The following is a 22,005-nucleotide window of genomic DNA, read 5'->3' as shown; positions in this document are numbered from 1 at the left end:
CCCGCACCGCGGCCCTAAGATGGCGGCGGGGTGCGCGCTCTCGCCTCTCCGCACGCGGGGCTCGGAGCCGCGGCCTCGGGAGGCGGGGGCGACCGGGCGCGCAGACGAGGGCGAGGACGGGCTGGGCCTCCAGTGCAGCGAGGGCTCGGGGCCCCGCGGCGCCCAGGCGTGCCACACACCAGGAACACGCCGAAGGCTCCGAAACGAAGGGAAAAAAAGCGGGGGGCGGGGAGGGGGGGAATATGAGGCTGCGTCGGGGGGAGAAATAGCGGGGGCACATCCGGGACCTCCGCCCCCTCCACCCCGGAAATGACGTCTTAGGCGGCTGAGTTGGGAGTCGTGGAGGCGGCCGCTCTTCAAAATGGGTTCTCCCTCCAGCGTTGCTGGTCTCCCGAGAAAGTGTGTGGCGTTGCCCTCAACACCCCTTCCCGCGGCTTCCCCCTCAGCCTCGCGACTTTGGGGCTTCCTAGCCCGAAGCTGGCGGACCGGCACCTCTGGCATCACCACCGTGTCCCTAGCGCCACGCCCCTGAGCTCCCGGGGCAGCCTGGCCGCGGGTAGTGGCGAGCCTCCGGGGCCCTCGGGGGCCTCCGGCCGCGGCAAGCCTCCGGGCTCTCACCCCGAACCCACAGAGCCCTCGCCTCGCGGCCCCCGGCCCGGACGCGGGGCTGTCAGTCACGGCGCTGCGCCCGCCCCTTCCGGCGGCCTGCCGGCCCGCCTCCTCCCCTCTCCCCTCCCCTACCCCTCCCCGTGCGAGTGTCTCCCTCTCCCTTTCGCTCTCTCCCTCTCTCTCTTTTGTGAGTTATAGCAACCGTTGCCTTGTGAATCAAGCGCCATAGTCACCGTAGTCCTGGCGACTGTTACCCATCAACAACAACTACTCCTCTCCTCCTCCTCCTCCTCCTCCTCCTCCTCCTCCTCCTCCTCCTCCTCTTCCTCCTCCTCCTCCCCACCACCACCATCTCCATCACCCACCAACAACACCACAATAATCCACAGCCAAGGTGAATATTCTTCGGTCTCTACATGTGTGTGGGAGCGTGTGGATGCGTGTGAATGCGGATGTCCGTGCGTGTGTGTGTCCGTGTGTGCGAGCCGGCTGTGGCTGTGCGGGGTCTCACTCCTGACACCGGGGACTGCGCTGCGGCGCCGCCGCCGAGGGGCTCGGTCCCCCGGGCTTGTTTACAATGGACCGTGCGCGCCGCGGCGGGGCCGGGGGTGTGGGCTCCGCGCCCGCCGGTCCTCCGTCCGCCCGCCCGCCCGCCTGCCCGGCCGGCCCTCGGCGCCCGCCGCGCGTCAGGGATGGAGCGGGAGCTCGGGGGGCTGCCAGCCGAGCGGGAGAGGGAGCCCCAGTTTCGCGTTGCGGATGGTGGAGCTCTGCCCTAGGTCTTTTCTGAGGAGGAGAGTCAGGTGAAGAGAGAAGGGCTTTTCTTTTCTCTTTAATTTTCTTTTTTTGAAGCTGCTTGTTTCCTGCTTTTTTTTTTTTTTTCAAAACCGAAGTAGACAACAATGTGCAAGGGGGACCCAAGAGCTGGTGTTTTGTTGTTGTTGTTGTTCACTTGTGGGGCCTTGTTAAGGTTTTTGTTATTTTTATCCTTGTACAACGGTGAACTTTTCCCACCGCCCATTCCCTTCATTTTTTTGCTCCTCTTCTCCTTGTGCTGAATGGGCTGCCCTTCTTTTGCCATCATCCACTACACGGTGTTCTTTTTTCTCTTTTTTTTCTTTTAAAACTGTGTTTTCTTTGTGCTGCAAACAGTCCTAATATCCATTCAGCACTGTTCCCTCCCCCGCCTCCTTTCCCCCCACAACCCTTGCACACATTGAAACCTGGAGCCTCTTCGCTGGACTTTGCAGCACTGGGGAAGAAATTTTGAAAAAGTCTCTCTCCCATCTCTTTCTCTCTTCCTTGGTGTGTGTGTGTGTGTGTGTGTGTGTGTGTGTGTGTGTGTGCGTGTGCTTGTGATTTAAACCGGATGCAGGGCATCTGTGATACTTGGGTTAGTAGTTATTGACAGTGCTTTATCCTTCATGTGGAGATGGGAGGGGTGGTAGTGAGGTTCCATTTCACTTTGATGAGCCTGCTTCTCCACCGTGGAGTGTTAACAGTTTTCATTGTGGTTGCAAGACTTTGTAGGATAAACAGGGAAAGGACATGAGGAAGCTTTGTGAGAACTCGGGTTACAATGTTATTTATGACAGTTAAGGTACTTTAAAGAGGTTTCTCCCCCCTCTTCATCTTGTCTGTTCGTATTTCTTTGAGAGTTGAAATTGAAGTCAAGTTGTTCATAAAGAATGTATGAAGCGTCTCAACTTGAAACGTGTGTATATTTCACTTTCTTTATGGTTGTCCAGAGCTGGGCATGTGTGCACTACTTAACATAGTCATTATTTTGGCTTTCTTTGGACAGTGACTTAAATCTGGTGAGGGGAGAGAACTTTCCCCTTTTTAAGACTCTAAAAATAATCTATTTCTCTCAGTAGATATGAATACTTATCAGTCCTCAAATAGTAGGGCTCTTGGTTGGAGGGAACTGTTTTCCAGATCCTGTAAATTTGTTCATTTTTCAGCCTAACGTTTAATTAACATATTAGTAAAAAGTTTTGATAATGAACGTATGCTAAAACAAATATATTTGCACATATTGAAATTTTCAGTCTGGAATTTTAAAATGTTTATTTAAATAGTCTTCTTCCTAACAGTAAACATATATTGATTTACCTGACAGAGCAGCCTCTGAATAATGTGACAGTTTTAATGATTCTTGAGATTGTCAATGAGCAGGTTGAGTAACTGTAATGCTGTTAAGGCTAATACTTTGTAAAATAAGAGTGTGTTTTAAAAAAACAAAAACTTTTCCCCTTTCAATTCATTTCCATGGGATTGGTATTTTAAATGAAGATGATACTTTGTTCCAAAGTCTTTCTCAGAGCATTCAAATTCCTTTATATTTATTTACACATACCTCTTCCCCAATCTAGATTCCATGCAAGTCTAATACTAACTTGTATTTTTTTTTTTTTTTTTTTTTTTTCTGTTCAGATGAGTGTCAAATGCTTGAACACTTTTGGATGGTGAAGCTTCTGGGTCCCATAAACTCTCTGAAGTTAATAGTTTTGCTGTCTAGAGACAGCTTCAGACCTTATGCTATTTACATAATAGGTTTTCAGCTGAGTAGATTATATGTTACAATGTTATGATTTAATATTTTTATTTGCAATGTCCAAGAACTTTTTTTTTGAGGCATTTTACTTCTTAAAATTATCTCAGGTTCAGTAATTTAGATTTCCACTCATCAGTTGATTTAAGAGCAGGGCTTAACTTGAATTCTATCATCTATTTTTGAAAACACTTATGTGATACAAAACTTGCTTTTAGAGATTCTTTGGGCTCAAGCATGTCAACATTATTCAATCTTTTTAGGTTGTTTTGACAATGAGTTGCATTAATCAATATAGACATTTTAGTAGTACATTTACATGTATAATATAGTAAACTCAAGCACATTACTAAAATTCATAATTCCATAATTTTTTCATTATATGGAATAGTTATGCCTAATGTAAAAAAAACAGTATTACTCTAGTATTCAAATCTTCTTATATTCTACATAAGTACTCAAATAAAAGTTTTATAGTTTATAAGTTTTATATATTTTAACCCTAAAGAAAAAATACTTTTTACCCTAAAGTTAATATGATAGTTTTTATCATTAAAAATTAACAATTAAAATGAATGAATCATAAATCAAGATTGATATAATGTATTATTTAAATGACATGTTACTTTTTGGTAACATTTTATTCTTGAGAAAGTTGATTTTGTGTGAGCTTTCCTCTAATTTCCAACTGAAAAACCAGTAAGTAGGTGGAATATGATTTTGCTTTTCAGATGTTATGAAGAGTATGTGTATGTGTGAGTTTAAAAGGGTGGATATAGAATCAGATGTATGGGAAGAAGTAGAAAAAAACCCCAAACTGTTCTGAACGGTCTAATAGGAATGTTACTTTGTTCTTGGTAGTATAGTGAGACTTTGCTGTAAGAAATGAGAATGCCAAGTAAACCTTTAAATTATGAAGAGTCTGTCTGTTTTTGTTATTGTTTATTTTTTTGTTTTTATGTTGAACACTAGCCTAAAAATCTACTTTCAGTTACTTTAAAAATAATTTCCCCAATGTAACCATTTGCCTTCAACTCTTGGGTATAAATTTCCACTGGCCATTATAAACCAGATTTAAATTCCTTTCTGTTCACAGGTGCATAGTGTTCCCATATTTTGGAAGTCCAAGATTAAGTGGATTTGACTAATTCTAGCTTGTTAGGGCCAGATGGCTGGTTTAAACAGGTGTCACTTTCATTTCTAGTGCATTGTGTTGAGACTTCCAGTGGTTCACAAAAGAATTGTCTAAAGCAGGTGGCATCTTTTGCTTTTGTTCTTAGTAAAATACACTTTTGGAGTTATTTTCCTAGGAAAAGTTGTGTGTGTGCGTTTTAAATAAAAGTTTTGAACTATTTAGATTCAGGTTTATAATTTAACAACTTTTATTTCTGAATATTATTCTGTTTTCAGTCTGTGTAAGTTGCAGATTCTTTAACAGAACACTTAAAAATTCTTACCTTGTAATGGAAAATTCCCTTTGGATCCAGAAAAAATACTCAGGAACCCTTTATACAATAAGTCAAATTTATCTTAAGCAAGAAGCTAAGGCAGATTTGAATAAAGTAAAATCTGGTTAAAATGACAAGTTAACTTTTGCCATCCCGTTCATAAAGCATTTTTTTGGATAGCATTATTTTAGTTTGAATGTTAAATGTTGGAAACCAGTGCTGTTTTTGTTGCTGCATTATTTTCTAACTAAAACATTTTCCTCACCTACTTCAGTTTTTACTATAAACTTTTTAGTGCTCTTTTTAAATGAAAATTGTTGTTAAGCATTATGTTTAAAAATAGGTACTGGAGTATATGAGTATCTTTTTATTGATTTCTAAGGTTCATTTTTACTCAGATTTTATCCTTTTTTTTTTTTTTTTTTTTTTTGGTGGGAATTTTATACGTATTATAGCAGATGCACCAGAGGGTGCTGTGCTGTTTGTAACATGAAATTATTATCAGTAAGTTTGTGAACTGAATGAAACTTTAGTTTAAAAGAAAAATTTTAATTATATGTGCATTTAAGCATTTGATGGCCTTATTTATATGGAATTTAAATTTAATACACTGTCTTAATTGGCAGTTTTATATCAAAGCCTATCTCTCTCTGTACTAATATATGTTAGCATAACAGAGAACAATATCAAGACTGATATCTTTGGCATATCTGAATGTCAGCGTTAGTCCTAGAGGCATGTATTTTGATCACCGTCTTATGCAGGTATTTCAGCCTTCATTTGAAACTTTTCGTTTCACTTGAGAATCATACTATTTTGTCAGTGTAGCTTTTGTAGTGCGTAAATTTGGTACTATTTGGCACATAGTGTACATTCTTAAGACATTTTTTATGACATGATTAGTAATGACATGAATATGCTTTTTATGGCATAATCAAAAAAAGCTACCTCAGCCTCGCTGGTGTGGCTCAATGGTTGAGTGTCAACCTATGAACCAAGAAGTCTCTAGTTGATTCTCAGTCAGGACTTATGCCCAGGTTGCAGGCTCAATCCCTGGTATGGCACACGCAGGAGATAGCAACAATGATTATATCTCATTGTTGATGTTTCTATATCTCTTCCTATCCCTTCCTCTCTGAAATCAATAAAAAAAAAAAAAAAACAAAAAAAAAACTACCTCAAAAGTATAATTGACAATAATATGAGGTTAATTAAATCAACAATAATAATAATATTAAACATTGTCTGGAGAATTCAGTCCCCACTTCATGCTGTTGAAGTAGTGTGGTTTGAATATTTAATTGAGCTTTACTATCTGAAAAGTTTTAGATTCCCTGCCTTACTGTTTATCATATAATTCCAAACTGGAAATGATCTATCTTAATATTTGTTCATTGAGAGCTTTCATAGGAGAATTAATTCAATCCAATCTTTTGGGCTCTGGTTGCATCATTGGTTTTCTTTTCACAGCGGGGATATATGCTAAAAGATATATAACTGAAATAGTGGTAGTCAGTATCTTCCTCAAGTAGCTTAGAAAATGATGGTTACATCATATAAACTTTTTTCCTCCAGATAATGGATTTATCTAAACTATTAATTTCATTTAACTACAATCAGCAAAATATGATATTTTAATGAGGTACCACTATCAAGAATAGTATTTCATATGTTGGAATGTCACAGAGAATCCAAAACATGCAGAGGTAATAACATTTTTAAATACTAGTCTTCTTAAAATAACTTAGACATTTGTCTTTTAAAATGTGGTCCTACTATTTACCATACAGTTTATGCTATTATTATTTTTAAAGTGTATTATATGACATTGTTTCAAAACTTTTAAACTCATATTTCATATCAAAGTATGAGATGTACTTTAATGAAAACAAATCAGTTAAAATTGAAATATATTCAGAGTCTCAAATAGGTATGTGTTTTGTTCTTTATTATGTTTTTTTTAAATTGAATTTAGAGAGAGAGAGAGAGAGAGAGAGAGAGAGAGAGAGAGAGAGAGAGAGAAAGGGAAGCATCGATTTCTTTGTTCCACTTAGTTATGCATTCATTGGTTGCCCTGACCAGAGATGACCTGCAACCTTGATGTGTTGGGACTATGCTCTAACCAACTAAGCTCCCAGGCCAGGGCCTGGTTTTTTTCTTCTTTTCTTTTTTCTTCTTCTTGTTTTAATAGATCAAAGGAAGAAGTATACTGGTTAAGAACACAGGCTTTGGAGTCAGATTTCAGTTAATCTTATTAGCAGTGGGACCTTGGACAGGTTATTTACCTTTACCTAGCCTCAGTTTTCTCATCTGAAAAATAGGGTCCATAGTCCCTATTTTATAGGGTTCTGTGAAGATTAAAAGGGACGATTTATGTAATGTGCTTTGCTCAGTATTTGATACAGAATACATGCTCAATTCTTATTATTAGGGAGCACTAGGGGAACCCATTATAATCTTTTGGCCAGCTAAGAAACCTTTTACTATGCACTTGACTACCTCCTTCCCAATGGGCTTTAACTTGCCTAAGTCATCAGTCTTATTATTTCACTGAATAATAAGGATATTAGTTTAAAGTGATATTTTAGTTTTATTCTGCAGCCTTGTTTTAATGTATTTCTTTTACTGTATGTGGATAACTGGCCTGTTTCAGGTATCTGAAACTGAGAACTAATGATGCAGCATTTAATCAACTCTTACACTTGTCATTTCATTGTCTAGTATGTATTTTCCTTTTCATATTTGTTACACATGAATTCATTCTAAAACATTTTAAAGCCTTATTTATAAGCTTTATGTAAAACACAGCCATTCATATAAAAAGAATGGCAATAGTTTTTTAATTCATCAAGAAATTATTGTATAATTTTATAGTGCACTGCTTACAATTATTTTACTATGGGTAGCAATAAGTAATTTTGGAAGAATTTGCCAGCCCTAACTTTGAAATACAGTAACCTTGGAACATTATGTAATACAACATATAATATTAAATTGTTGAGGAGAAATGTCAATTTTACCTCCATTTCTTTGACAATTAAAGATGTTTAAAGAAACATTGTAGTTGGCTGCTATATATAAATTTGGTATTTAGTAATTTACAATATATTCTACACAATTTGATTAAGAATGGATTTTTTTCTTATTTTATCTAAAATATTCCTAATGTTTTTCAAACGGGAAATGTCATTTATTCATTTTAATTTAAAATTTACTTCATATGGTGTGTCACCTTTGCTGAAGTATTGTATATTGTAGGCTTTTTGTCTACCTCTCTTATCTTACCTGCTGCCTTCTCCCCAGTCTTATTTAGTGCTTATTATCTGACTCCTTTTACATTATTTTTATAGATAATTAGCTCCAACATATAAAGTAGGGAGACTCAGCCATTTCATCTGCTTCCTTTCTCCAGTGAATTTGACACACATTTTTAAAGGAATATTTGGAAACAATGCTAGGAAATGTGATTTTAGATAGTAAGGTTATTTATCATTCTTATTTCAATAATCCATTTTTATTTTTTTTATTTTTTTACAATTTCTATGCATCTGACTACCCCCTTAAACGAAAAACATGTTACTGATTCACTAATGATGTGACTGAGTATGATTTTGCTTCAGAAAGGTTTCCTTCTCAGTTCTGGCTATGTTCTGGCCTCAAGATTAAATCTCTAGTCCAAAAATACTGTGTTTGCACAATCACATATGCCTGCTTATTGCTGACTCTTGCTCCCGAACTCTTGTTTCTCACTACTTTTATTAGAAGCTGTAATATGCTATAGCCAGTACTGCATGCCTTTGTTTTACAGTGCCTGGTCAGGACTGTCAGGTTCCTGGTGCTTCCTACTTAGGGAAAGGAAGCGTTTTTGCATTCATTCAAGATGTCCTTCTTCTGTTATATCTCACCCCTTTTACCACTGTGATGGGAACTGAGTCCTGAAAAACTGAGGATCAGGCAGCTGGCCAGAAAATAAAAGTACATTAGTTGGAGAGGAAACATATATTCAGAGTTTATGTGGATGGAGAGAGGAGAGAGAGTGACTAGGCTGAGAAAGAATGGTCTTTAAAAGTGCCAGTCAAAGGAGAGCAAAGGTGAGAAAAAGGTTCTCTTCCAGTGCTCACTCTTATTACTAACTAAAACCTTAGGTTAGCCACTCAAACCCTTTAGCTCTTGAGTTTTTCCACCTGCAAAATGAAACATGAAGGCTATGTGATCGCTAAAGCCCTTTTCAGCACTAACAGTCTGACTCCATGACAAGATTGGCCCTGGGAAAAGGTAAGCCAGGAATAGGTGTTTCCTTCGCACATGGACTCCAAGGCTAGCGTTTTGCTTGCCTATTGTTTCTTCTGATAAGAACAACAAAAGAAAACCCAGAGCCTGGGTCTAGAGTAGTAGCCATACCTATGACACAGTTTCAGAAGGTTCCTTCATGTCAGTGCCTCCCTTAGGATGCTGTGGCCAGGGCCCTGCTGTCCTCACCCACACAGGAATTAGCTGAGTCTGACAGCCTGAGCTCCTGACCAGCAGCTCCTCTATGTCTGTATGCCAGACAAGTCCCTGCCTCTTGCTCATCAGTGAGGTATTAAAAACAGGATATAATTTCTCAAGTATGTGAATAGGCAATTTGACACACACAGAGGGAGAGGGACTTAGATCTCTCTCATCACAAACAGTAAAAATTAATTTAGGTTTCTGGGTATCTCATTTTTTTTCACATTTTTTTCTCAGTTATTAAAACCTTGACCTTTTCTTCCCTTCATGCATTTCAGGTAGTTATGGAAAGAACTAAAGTCCTGTCAGGAAGACTGGGCGAGTTCTTAGAGTCTTTGGAGTACTAGTACTCTGAGACCCTGCTCTGGGAAGCAGTGCCATTCAATTTTTATGTTTTTCATTGCTAATACTTTTTTTCTGAATATTTATAGTTGTATAAACATTCTTTTTATTCAGATTTGGTAGCTGAAAATTGTGTCTCTTGGTTAAGAACTGTGCATTTTTGTAAAGTTTTGCATTATTGTTAATTTACTAAGTAGACTTACCAAGATTTTTAAGCACTGCAGACTATGAAAAGAAGCATTTTTGCATTAGTTCATGATGTCTTCTATTCTGCTATATCTCATCTCTTATAATCTAATGAGTGTATGAAAGTTGAATAGATTCTAATTACTATTGTTTTTTAAATTATTTTTCAACAATTACGTGTATTGATTAATGTAAACATATTCAAGAGTCTGAACTACATTCATATTCAAATGCTCAGTATATTTCAATACAATAACTGGCATCCTTAAAAATGTATCTGGCCCTCTTTAGTGTTAATCAACCATGTGCAAACCCATTTTACAAATAAACGCTTTGCTTTGCTTTTTTCAGTGAAGTTTCTTTCATGCCTTAGTTGGGATTGGGGTTGAGAGAAGCTACTGGGGAGAGACAGGAAGAAAAAACATTTAGAAATAATATCCTGTTTCCATTGTTAAATACCAGTGCGTTGCATATTCAACCCAGTTCTTTCTATTTATTTATTTTCTTAGTTTTAACGGTGACATTTTTTTTTTTGGGGGGGGGGTAGCGGATAAAAATTCTAATTTATTCGTATGGTAGTAGAATAAAATATTGTATTGCTGGATCAACATTTGATCTGTTCCTTTATTTTTAGAAGTCTGTCAAGTTTTGAAATTTAAAGCCTTTTTAAATATGTTGAATGAGTAGAGTTGTATAATACATGTGGATTTATGTTTGAGCAAAGGTTTGAGAACTATATGACTTGGAAATGAGGTGGGATTTTATTTTCAAAATTGGAAGGGAGTGTATTTTAATATTTTGATGGGTTAGACTTGATCATTTATTGGTGTTAATTACTATGGACTGAAGATGTTGATAAAAGTAATTTTTGAGAGGAAGTCATTGTAGTGATCCTGATATTTCATTTACCTCCAGTCCTGCTGCCCTTGGTAAACTCTAAAGTAAAAGCTTATTTCTTAGGTAATGTAAGACTCTATTTAATTGTATTTTTGTTAATCTACATTGCTGTCAGGAATTTCCCAAATCCTATGGTATTGTCTTGTGTGATGTATTATGTGTGAGCTTTGGAAATTTGAGTTTATCTATTGAGGATAGAATGCCAGTAAGTTACATGCCATGCCCAAAATAGCACCTTACTTAATCTGAAGGAATCGGGTAAGAATTAGGGTAAATCCAGGCAGGAACATAATTGGATAAACTAGAGGATGAACAATGTACAATTTAGAGTAAAAATGTCATTTTAGGGGCTCTATGTGTTAGAAACCCATCAGCATATTACCACAATACTGTTAATAACATTGTTTCTAATATTTGATTCAAAAACATTCTAGCAGAGGCCTAAGAGATAATTGGATTTATTAGTCTGTAAGCTTATAGTTTTACATCATTGTCCTTTGGCATTTGCTTTTGAATGAGGATTAATGATTTCTATCAATGTGTCTTCAGTGACAATACTGCTTCTGTTAATTTAGAAATCCTGAAGTGATTCTGTTTTATTTATTTATTTATTTATTTTTTATTGAATTTTAAGGAGCTTTTTGAAAAGAGAGAGGAATGAGGTACTGGATACAAAATACATAGTCCCAGCTATGTGTGGACTTTAGAAGACTACAAAATGACAGACATGGTATTTGTGAATCAATAAATATAAAAAAGAAGGTCATGTAGTTAGATGAAATTAGTGGAGATTTTAAAAATAAAGATAAAAATAAGATGGATAAGTGAAAGTATGAATGGTGAACTAATTTGTTGTAAGAACAGTCTTCCTTCCTTCCTTCCTTCCTTCCTTCCTTCCTTCCTTCCTTCCTTCCTTTCTTTTTTTTTTTTTTTCTTGCCTTACTGTAATTTTAACTAATAGCTGAGGAATAGTTTCTTTATGGGCACCATTTGTTTTTATATTTGTTGCAAATATAATGAATCTCTGTAACCTTTTATTATTATATGGAGCTTCACTGTTAATGTTGTGTTTAGAAGAGTATTAGATTGAGATATTACATCAGAGTTTTCTTGTAATTGTTTTATCATTATAAAACTATACAATATAATGTTAACTTACAAAATATACATAATTAATATTTTCACTTGAGGTATCTGATTAATATATCTCATATATAAAGCAGTTTATACTTGGGAAGCCAATGTATACTGGGAAACTATGTACCATAAATGTACAAACTCTTAAAACTGTCTTATTTTGGAACTTTTATAACTTACACTGAAGTAGAGAGAATAGCATAATGAATCCCCATGTGCTCATCACACATTTAACAATTAGTACCTTCTATTCTTAAGTCTATATAATTTGAGGTATTTGTTTATTGAAGTAAACTTGAGTCTTTTATCCTCGCTACTCTGAAACAGTATTAACCTAATTTTAAGAATAGACGCAATGTGGTCTTGAAACAATGCTTACATTATTTGTAAGACGAAATATTTAAGTGTGATTGGTCACGTTGTTTCTTCTCAGCACAGCATTTATTTAGTCAGGGAGTTTATTCTCAGTTGTTGGTAGGGTCTTTTGTTTAGTAACTCTAGGTTCTTCTACTTGAAATCTAACCTGTCATTAAAATGGGAGCAAGCTCAAGGACAGCAGCCTGTGTTTGCAGGGCACAGGAAAACAATTGAGATATACCTCTTAGTGTTGAAATGATGTTAATCTTTTGTACGTCATTCTTTTAATCGGCCCTGTGAGTAGATTCGTAAGAGCCATTTTGTAAGGGAAGAGAACCAACTATTTTCAGGAATATTTCCTCCAGTTACTGGGACATAATAGAAGAGTGTAAAGGAAGTGACATCCATTAGTAAGAGCTCATGTAGTGATAACATATAACACCATTCAAAGCAGTTCAATATTTTCTGGTTCACCAACTTTAGGGAATGAAGTTCTCTTAGTTTTTATGAAAGAAGTTTATTTTCCAAAGTTAGAGTCTATAGGGAAAAAATCCATTCATATTGGAAATTATTCTGTAATGATCTAACATGTATAATGAGTAATGACTAATGTCACTTTATTTTTTATTTATTTATTTTTTAAAATATATTTTATTGACCCTTCACAGAGAGGAAAGGAGAGGGAGAGAGAGCCAGAAACATCGATGAGAGAGAAACATCAACCAGCTGCTTCCTGCACACCCCCCACCTGGGATGTACCTGCAACCATTGTACATGCCCTTGACCGGAATTGAACCTGGGACCCCTCAGTCCGCAGACTGACGCTCTACCACTGAGCCAAACCGGTTTCGGCATTAATGTCACTTTAATAAACAACACAAAATACCTAAATACTGAACTCTTTATTTAAAAGTTGATTTTTTTTTCTTGTTATTTGAATCTAATTAAATGATTTAGGCATGAAGAAGTAAATACATTACATTAAGGCCTTTTTCAGTTATGTAAGTGCTAAACTTTTTTTGTGATCCAAAAGGTTACAGAGAAATGTATATAACTTGAAATATTTTGACCCTCTTTAAAAATACTTCTATTATAGACTAACTAGTTAGATAAAATAACGAAGTGATATAAAATAACCAAAGTGGTACACTACTAAATTGATCTTATTGTATGGCTAAACTGCAATTTCTTTTCTCAAAGGGCTATATTTAATTCTTTCTGCCATAGGAAACATCTCATTTAAGTTATCCTGCATAATATATTGTCATATAGTTAAGGTTTCCAAAAGCAGGTAGATGTAATGTATACAGAAAAACACCAGTGTAAAGCTTAATCAAACAAAACAATAATTGAACAAAATATAAATGTAACCCTGTGAAATAAAGGATCATATGTTATACATACTAATTTTAGAAATATTTATAGAATATTTTATTAATTTTTTAAATTATGAATTTAATATTAATACCAATTTGTAATATTTTTTCTGTGCTTTTCAATGCCTATGTAGAGTCAAAGTGTTACTTGGCTTTTTATTGTATGACATTCAAGATAGCATCAGGTAAAGCAGTGATTTTCAACTTATTTCATATCACAGCATACCTAAACTAATTACTAAAATTCTTTGGCACACTCAAAATACATTTTTTGCCGATTTGACAAAAAGAAGGTATATTTTGATTCATTCATACCAGATAGCCCTTATTGTATTGGCTGTTGTCATTGTTTTATCTGACAATCTAAGGCAAAAGAGGTCATTGCTCCTAAATAAATAGTCAGGTATTTCATGTTTTAAAAATCCTTGGGGCACATCAGTTGAAAATCATTAAATTAAAGCAATGGTGGTTTTATTCTGTTGTTTAAGATTTTAAAAAAAAAATTTGACTACCAATGCATTTATGTCATATGTATAATTTTTTAAAAGCCATTTCTAATATGATAATAATATTGGTCTTCTTATTCTATATTGAAGTAACACCCTAATAGCAAACAACTTAATGTTCTGATTTTGAAGAACACCATGTAAAAAAAAAGCTTTATCCAAGAACTGACTTATATTTTCGAATCTGACCTGCATAGCAACTAAGCTTTTGGGTTTGGAGCTGGAACTACAAATCCTTATGATGATTATTAGGGGCTCAACTTCAGCCTTTCTCTTCTGGCTCTGCACAGCAACCAATAGGGATAGCCAGGGTGCTAGAGATTAAAAAGGTGAAAAAGTCTGTCACTAGAGTTAACCCATGCTTTCCAATGACACAATTATGTAGGATTCCAGTGGATACATAATTAGGATGTTTTATTTAGAATCAGAAATTTTAAGTTGGAAAAGACTTTGAAAGTTATCTAATTCAACTCACCACCCTGACCCCCACTTATCCTATGTAATAAAAGAGTAATATGCAAATTGACCACTCCCACTATACTCACAAGCCACGCCCACCAGCAAATCAGGAGTGACTATGCAAATTAACCCCAAAACAAGATAGCTGCAGTCACAGAGTGAGCAAGAGCCTTGGGTTCCCTGGCAATGGAGGAAGCCAAGCTTTCCACACACCCTGATGGGCTCAGGCCTCCACTCAAGGCTACAAAGTTTTAATTGTATTATAGGAGAGAAATATATCCCAACAGAAATGGCTGCTGCCATGGAGCGAGCAGGAAGCTTGGCTCCACTCCAGGCTGCAAAGTTTCAATTATAGAAGGTAAATAAATCCCAGATACCAGGGCCTCCACTTGGGTTGCCGGGTGGTGGCCGGCCTGCAAATAATCACAGGCCCCTGGCCCTGGCCACCCCACATCCCAAAGGAAACCCCACCCTGATCCAAGACACCCTTCTGGGCAAACCAGCTGGCCCTACCCATGCACCAGGCCTCTATCCTATCTAATAAGAGAGTAACATGCAAATTGGCTGTCTCTTCAACACAAGATGACTTCCCCCCATGTGATCCAAGATCCTACCCCATATGGACACAAGTTGGCCATCACAAGATAGCCAGCAGGGGAGGGCAGTTTGGAGGGACCAGGTCTGCAAGGGAGGGCAGTTGAGGGTAACCAGGCCAGCAGAAGAGGGAAGTTGGGGGTGACCAGGCCTAGAGGGAAGGGCAGATAGGGGAGACACAGGCCTGCAGGGGAGAGCAGTTGGGGGGACCAGGCCTGCAGGGGAGGGTAGGTAGGGGCAAACAGGCTACAGGGTTGTAGCTAGGGCACATGTGTCAAACACAAGGCCCGCGGGCCAAATCTGTCCTGCCAGGCCTTGCAATGTGGCCCGCACCGCGCTGTCATCACTGCACTCCGCTGCGTTTCCATCACAATGACAGTTTATGACTGTTCAGTAAACCATTCGGCCCGCGATTTAGGCTGGATTTTAGATTTTGGCCCCTTCTCTGATTGAGTTCGACACCCCTACGCTAGGGGGTGATCAGGGTGGCAGGCAGAAGTGGTTAGGGGCAATCAGGTGAGCAGTTAGGAGCCAGCAGTCCTGGATTGTGAGAGGGATCCCAGATTGGAGAGGGTGCAGGCTGGGCTGAGGGACACCTCCCCACCCCCATGCACAAATTTTGTGCACTGGGCCTCTAGTTTTAATTAAAAGAAAATGGAGGTGAGGTGACTTGCAGTGACAGAACATTTCTTGTAGCAGGGGCTGTTGGACCCCTGACTCCACATTTCTCTTCCAGCATTCTGTTATATCATTGCTAGTGCAAAACTTAAAAACAAATAACCCAAATGTGCTGCCTTGAGTACTCAGAATACTTATTTACCTACAAGTTTGAACTCATATTTTTTTTCTAAAAAAAGTACATTAAAGTTTTATAATTATGCATTCTGAATAAATACATTTATTTTTTATTGTCTCCAACTGTACTTTTGGTATACAAATTAGTATTTAATTGCTCTATTTTAGAATAGAAATAAAATTTAAATAATTTTCCACATCATCAATAGCCTTTATATTAAAGGAAAATACCACGTTTGCTAGGTCTTTTAAAAAAAGAAAATATATTTTTATCATTAACATTTTATTTCCCCCTGTCAGCTATTACTGATTTATGTCATAATCAGTGTATTGGCAGAAATAACTCTCAGACCTTGCATGCACCTCTACTTTTGTGATGAGGGTAAGGTTGAGTCTAACCATTCTAAAGGTTGTTGTAAACTACTGAATTATTAATTTTAAACAATTGAAATGTTTGTTCCTGTAGGTCACTCTCTTGTGGAACAAAAGTAAAATAATGGCAGTTTATATCTGTGGTACAAGCTGAGACTTGCCCAGCTGGGTTTAAAGTGTTGTAGCACTCTTAGTGAGAACCAACAGAATGAGAATGTGAAGGGATTGCCCTTTATTCCATAGCAACCAGAAGCAATACCAGCAGTCATGCTATTATGTGACTTCTTAATCTGAATTCTTGGAAGGATATGTTGATTACTAAATAATAGTATGAGATGGTGGCAGAATAGTAATTGCCAACATGTTTTATATTTTATTTTTTTCTTGTATGTGTGTGTGTGTGTGTGTGACAGAGAGAGAGAGAGAGAGAGAGAGAGAGAGAGAGAGAGAGAGAGAGAGAGAGAGAGAGAGAGAGAGAACGAGCGAGAGAGAGGGGGGGGATTGGAGGTAAATCTACAAGGTCAGAATTGAACTTAGTTTTGGTATCCTGCTTTGTGATACAATGCACAATTTGAGCACTAACCCTGTTGATTATTTGAAACAATCTAAGAGTGACCAAGGAAATGACAACTGAACTTTATAGCAGTAACTTGATGCTCTTACGAGCCTCATTTGTGGTACCGAATCTGAAAGGATGCACTTACATGAAACAGGAGTAGATTTCCTATAGGGGAAAGCCATTTGTCATTTGTTCTTAACTAGGTAAATCCCCAAGGACAAACCTTTCTTGTAAAACTATTCCCTTTGGATTTATCTTTGCCTTCAATAAAAAAAAGGAGATATGATAAACAAAAGTCTGATGAAATATTAGTTAGTTCTTGCATTTTTGCCTAGAAGTTTCTCATTCTTAATCTTTATGATATTTCTAATGTTTCATGCTGCTGTTACAACTGAATTAAGAGAAACTTGGAATACAATGCATTAAATTGGTTTTGCTCTCAGTTAATGGAAGGGAAGGGTTTTTTTCTGAAAGGAGAGGCAGAATTTAAATCACTTGCTTTTAGACATAACTATACTCCTGAATTTCCAAAAAAACCTACTGTCCCGTAAAACATAATGGAAAATACAAATATTAGGAGTTTAATTTAGTTGAAAAGAGAGTGCTAAATACTTGGAACTTTTAAACTGAGATTTGAATATAGAGATTCAGTTCCCAGCATAAATAAGTACTGGATTGCTATATTTTTTGGATATAAAGAAGAAGAATCTAAAACATGGAATGTGTTTTTAATATCTTATAAATTTATAATCTGGATAAATTTTTACTTAAACCATGTCTAAATAGGGATTAATGAAATCTCCTAAAAAGAAGGTAATTTGGATGTTTTCAAATAGCCTGAAGTTTTATGTTTCTTTGGGTAAGAATCTTTCAGGATTCTTCATTGTCTACTCATCAGAATCATGTAAGAAATATTTACAGGTGTCACAAAACTTCCATTTTGCTGTGCTGTTAGGGAGCTTAGTCTACTGTACATTTTGAAATATAAATTTCACCACTCTGCTCTGTAACTTTTTTTTGTCAGCCTGGCTTATGGTGTTAAGCAGTTGATTAAGAGCAGCGATTTTCAACCTTTTCTATCTTATGGCAACATAAACTAATTATTAAAATTCTGGCCTGGCTTGTGTGGCTCAGTGGTTGAGTATCATCTCATGCACCAGGTGGTCACAGATTTGATTCCAGGTCCAGGCACATGCCTGGTGTCTGGCTCAATCCCAGTAGGGGGAGCACAGAAGGCAGCAGATGGCTATTTCTCTTTCATAAATGTTTCTATCTCTCTTCCTTTCCCTTTTTCTTTCTGTGATAAATTTAAAAAAAATTCTGTGGCACATTAAAAAATAGATGACAACCAAACTTGTCTTATTTTTTGCTGATCTGACAAAAATATAGGTTTAATTTTGATTCACACTGGACGGCTATTATGTTGGTTGTTGTCATCTTTTTATTTGACAATTTAGGGAAAAGAGATGAGTAATACCCCTGACTAAGTAGTCAGGTATTGAATGTTTTTAAAATTCTTGTGTCATACTGGTTGAAAATCACTGTTTAATAGCAATAACTTTGGAATGAACAGCTCTGGGTTTGAATTCTAGCTCTGCTACTGATTAGTAGTTTTTTAACTTAAACTCTGTGAGATATGGTTACTAAAATCTACCTTGAAAGATTGTTTCAGAGATTACATTAGATGACAGAGGCAAACATCAGCACTATATCTGACAAGTAAATGGTGATTCCCGTTACTGCCCTGACCCAGAATTAGACCAGTGACCTCTCTGTGCAACTGATCCACACCAGCCAGAGCTCATCGGCTGATTCTTGTATGTGCCCTGTTTGGAGATTGAACCCTCAACCTTGGCATATCTGAACAGTGCTCAAACTGAGTTATCTGGCTCGGGCCTCCCTTCCTGAATTCATCTTTGCTGAAGTTAAATATAGTGGTTCTTAACTTGAATAAGTTCAATTCTAATGAAATTTTTATTAACCTTGATACTAATTGGAAAATGTGATTTTGATATTTGCTTGTAAATGTTTGATCTTTCTAAAAATTTTTATAAGCTTCCTGAGGTTTTTGGAACTCAGCACAAAAACACAGCATCCTTTTCTAGTAGAGGCAATCGGTGAATAATTATGAAGCCTCAGCTTGTTTATCTCTAATCAAATTATAGAATACACATTAACCATTTTATAATTTTGTCTAGTCCTGATTTTATACTGACCTTTAAAGCAATGCAGTTCTATTAGTCCAAATGGGTTAATTTACTTCTTGTTTTTTGAAATGGATTTAATGGCATTAACTCATGAATTTTGGATATTTCTTTAAAAGGGCATCATTTAGTAGACATCATTTCCATATATCTTTTCAAATGGTTTTGTTATCTATGACTATTGTGTGTTTATATATATATATATATATATATATATATATATATATGTATGTGTGTGTGTGTGTGTGTGTGTGTGTGTGTGTGTGAAATTCTAAACTTGCCTGGAAATTTTTTTAGTGTCTGTTAAGACTAATAGTTTCAGAAGTTGGGGAGTGCTGCTTATAGGATCTCTTCTTCCTGTTTTCTGGTTGTGACAGGGTGTGGGAATTCCTAATGCTGATTAGTAGGGGAGGGCCTGGAAGGCATTATGATAATTATGCTTTGGTGGGGAGGGGGCTATTTTGAATATTTCTGACTTCCTGAGTTTGCTACCTAACTTCTCTGTCCTATTGGGATGTCAAAAGTACAGAATCAGGACTGGGATTCCAAGCTTATACCAAGGCAACTGCTGGTATCAGAATGGAATTATTACAGTAGTCAGATCAATGGTTGTATTTGTTATATACATTAAGGGCTGCACAGTGAAAAGGTAGGGTTATCTGTACTGATGTCTACTATAGAGATTTTCTCCTTAAAAAGTTCTTTCATAAATCTGCCCATGGCTATTTTTAAACAAGGTGTTTTTATTCTGTACCATCTCTTGAGGTGATTAGTTTGGTGAGTTTACTCCCAGTTGTGAAGTCAGCTTAACCTCTTTCCTGAGTCAATTTAGGTGTACATGTTCATTTTCACTTTTTTATTCATCCATTCATTTATTGACCAAATATTGACACATACAATATGGGCCAAGCAGTGAAATTCTATGGAGAATACAGCAGTGAAGAAAACTTATCAGATCGCTGCCTTTGGGAATATTATATTCAAACAATTGAGGATGATAGAGAGAGAAGATAAATGAGTATTATACTATTTGTAAATGATATGGAAAAAATTTTTTAAAAAGAGGGAACTAGGGCCCTGGCCAGCATGGCTCAGTGTTCAGAGCATTGATGTGTGAACCAGTGTCATGGGTTGAGTTCCTGCTCAAGGGCAAGTATGTGGGTTGCATGTCCAAACCCCACCCCCAGTTGGCGTGCATGGGAAGCAACCAACCCATGTGTCTCTGTCACATTAATGTTTCTGTTTTTCTCTTTATTTCTCTGTCTCTCTTTCTCTCTACTCCTTCTTTCTTCCTTTCCACTCTCTCTAAAAATAGGAAAAGTATATTCTCACTCCTCGGGTGAGGATTTTTAAAAAATTGTCTAGAGAGGGAGGTGATGAAGGTGGAGGAGGTTACAATGTTAAGTATGATGATTAGGAAGATTTTATAGAGGTGACAAAGGTGACAGAGGTAAGTTTTGTGTATTTCTTTTTGAACAAAGGTGACAGAGGTAAGTTTTGTGTATTTCTTCCATTGTAACTTTATCCTATATAATAAAAATCTAATATGCTAAGTGTCTAGTTGTCCAACCAATGAAAGTATAATATGCCAATGATAAGGCTGCTCAACTGCTCACTATGACATGTACTGACCACCAGGGGGCAGGCAATCGACTGATCAACCAGTTGCTATGATGTGCACTGACCACCAGGGGCAGATGCTCTGACCTGTAGGTTAGCTTTTTGCTGAGGTCCTGCTGATCAGGACTGAGCGAGATGGGCCAGACACACCCTGGAGCCCAGCTAGCCAACCTCCCACGTTTCTCCCCGGCCCCGATCTTGCACTGGTGGGGTCCCTCAGCTTAGTTTGCACCCTCTTGCAATCTGGAACCCCTTGGGGGATGTCAGAGAGCCAGTTTCGGCCTGACCCCACAGGCCAGGCCGAGGGACCCCACTGGTGTATGATTTCATGCACCGGGCCTCAAGTGTATTTATGATATTGATGATACCTTGGTTGATGTTAGACTTCCTTTTATACTAAAAAGTCCTAATTGTTTACATCTGCCCTTACAGTACTTTTTCCCCCCTGACTCTGTTGCCTTCTGTCATTCTTATATGCCTTTCCCTGTATTTACAGCCTTTTCATTTTATATCATTTTGTGATGTACTAGTATATTGATGAAAAAAACAAAAAAACCACCCTCTATGGTTTTCTATAAGGAAAAAAGCAGATTAAAAGACTCAAAACCTACTTTTAGTTTGTTTTTCTTTTGAGATGGTAGGAAAGATTAAGGTTTTCAGTCTACCCTACTTATTTCCAAGTTGGAAGTTGTGCTGAAACATCTGGAACTATCACAAGAATATATCCTAAAAAAATTGCAATTTGAACTATTCAAAGTAAAATCACTATTAACATAGGCAAATTGAAATTAGCCAAAACCGGTTTGGCTCAGTGGATAGAGCCTGTGGACTGAAAGGTCCTGAGGACTGAAAGGTCCCGGGTTCGATTCCGGTCAAGGGCATGTACCTTGGTTGCAGGCACATCCCCAGTAGGTGGTGTGCAAGAGGCAGCTGATCGATGATTCTCTCTCATCGATGTTTCTAACTCTCTGTCCTTCTCTCTTCTTCTCTGTAAGAAATCAATAAAGTATATTTAAAAAAATGAAATTAGAATGAGCTGACTGCTAATTTGATTGGTTATACCCTCAGTTTGCTCATATGGCTAATGCTAATTTAAACTAGATAAAGTATTTGTATATGACGGCCTCTATGATCAAAATGTTCTTCAGTGTCTTAGAAAATGTGAAACAAGAATGTCATTGTTTATGTAGCATAGTTATCTGTCATTGTCTAGTCATTTGTAATCATGGATTTATGAACTGAATTTAAAATTTTGTGTATGCAAAATGACAAAAATGAGAGGTTATTTATTATAGATAAGTAAAAGTTACTAATGGATGCAGATTGTCTTGAATTCTGTTATTTTGACAAATAGATTTTCATGGTGATATTTTTAGAATGAGGTTTTAGTGTACTAATGTCAAAATCATATTTTCTACTTTCAGTTCAGTGTCAAATATTAAACATATGTGGCTGTCATCCATTATGAGATACAGTTTTGCAGTATTTGAGGCTATATTACT

General features: G+C 37.3%; 1 protein-coding gene across 4 annotated transcripts in view; it reads left to right on the top strand.

Annotated features, from left to right (window-relative positions):
• Nucleotides 1-742: 742 nt before the first annotated feature.
• The window catches only part of RFX3 (regulatory factor X3), a 269,949-nt gene continuing 248,686 nt past the window's right edge, over nt 743-22,005 (top strand). For all 4 annotated transcript variants that reach the window (XM_036433933.2, XM_036433934.2, XM_036433932.2 and 1 more), the window contains exon 1: nt 743-1,003. The gene's annotated coding sequence lies outside the window, so the exon portion shown is untranslated. The remainder of the gene's footprint in view (nt 1,004-22,005) is intronic.

Source organism: Pipistrellus kuhlii, unplaced genomic scaffold (assembly GCF_014108245.1).
Source record: "Pipistrellus kuhlii isolate mPipKuh1 unplaced genomic scaffold, mPipKuh1.p scaffold_m20_p_12, whole genome shotgun sequence".
NCBI lineage: Eukaryota > Metazoa > Chordata > Mammalia > Chiroptera > Vespertilionidae > Pipistrellus > Pipistrellus kuhlii.
The sequence above is the reverse complement of the archived record's forward strand: the minus strand, read 5'-3'. Positions and strand labels throughout refer to the sequence as shown.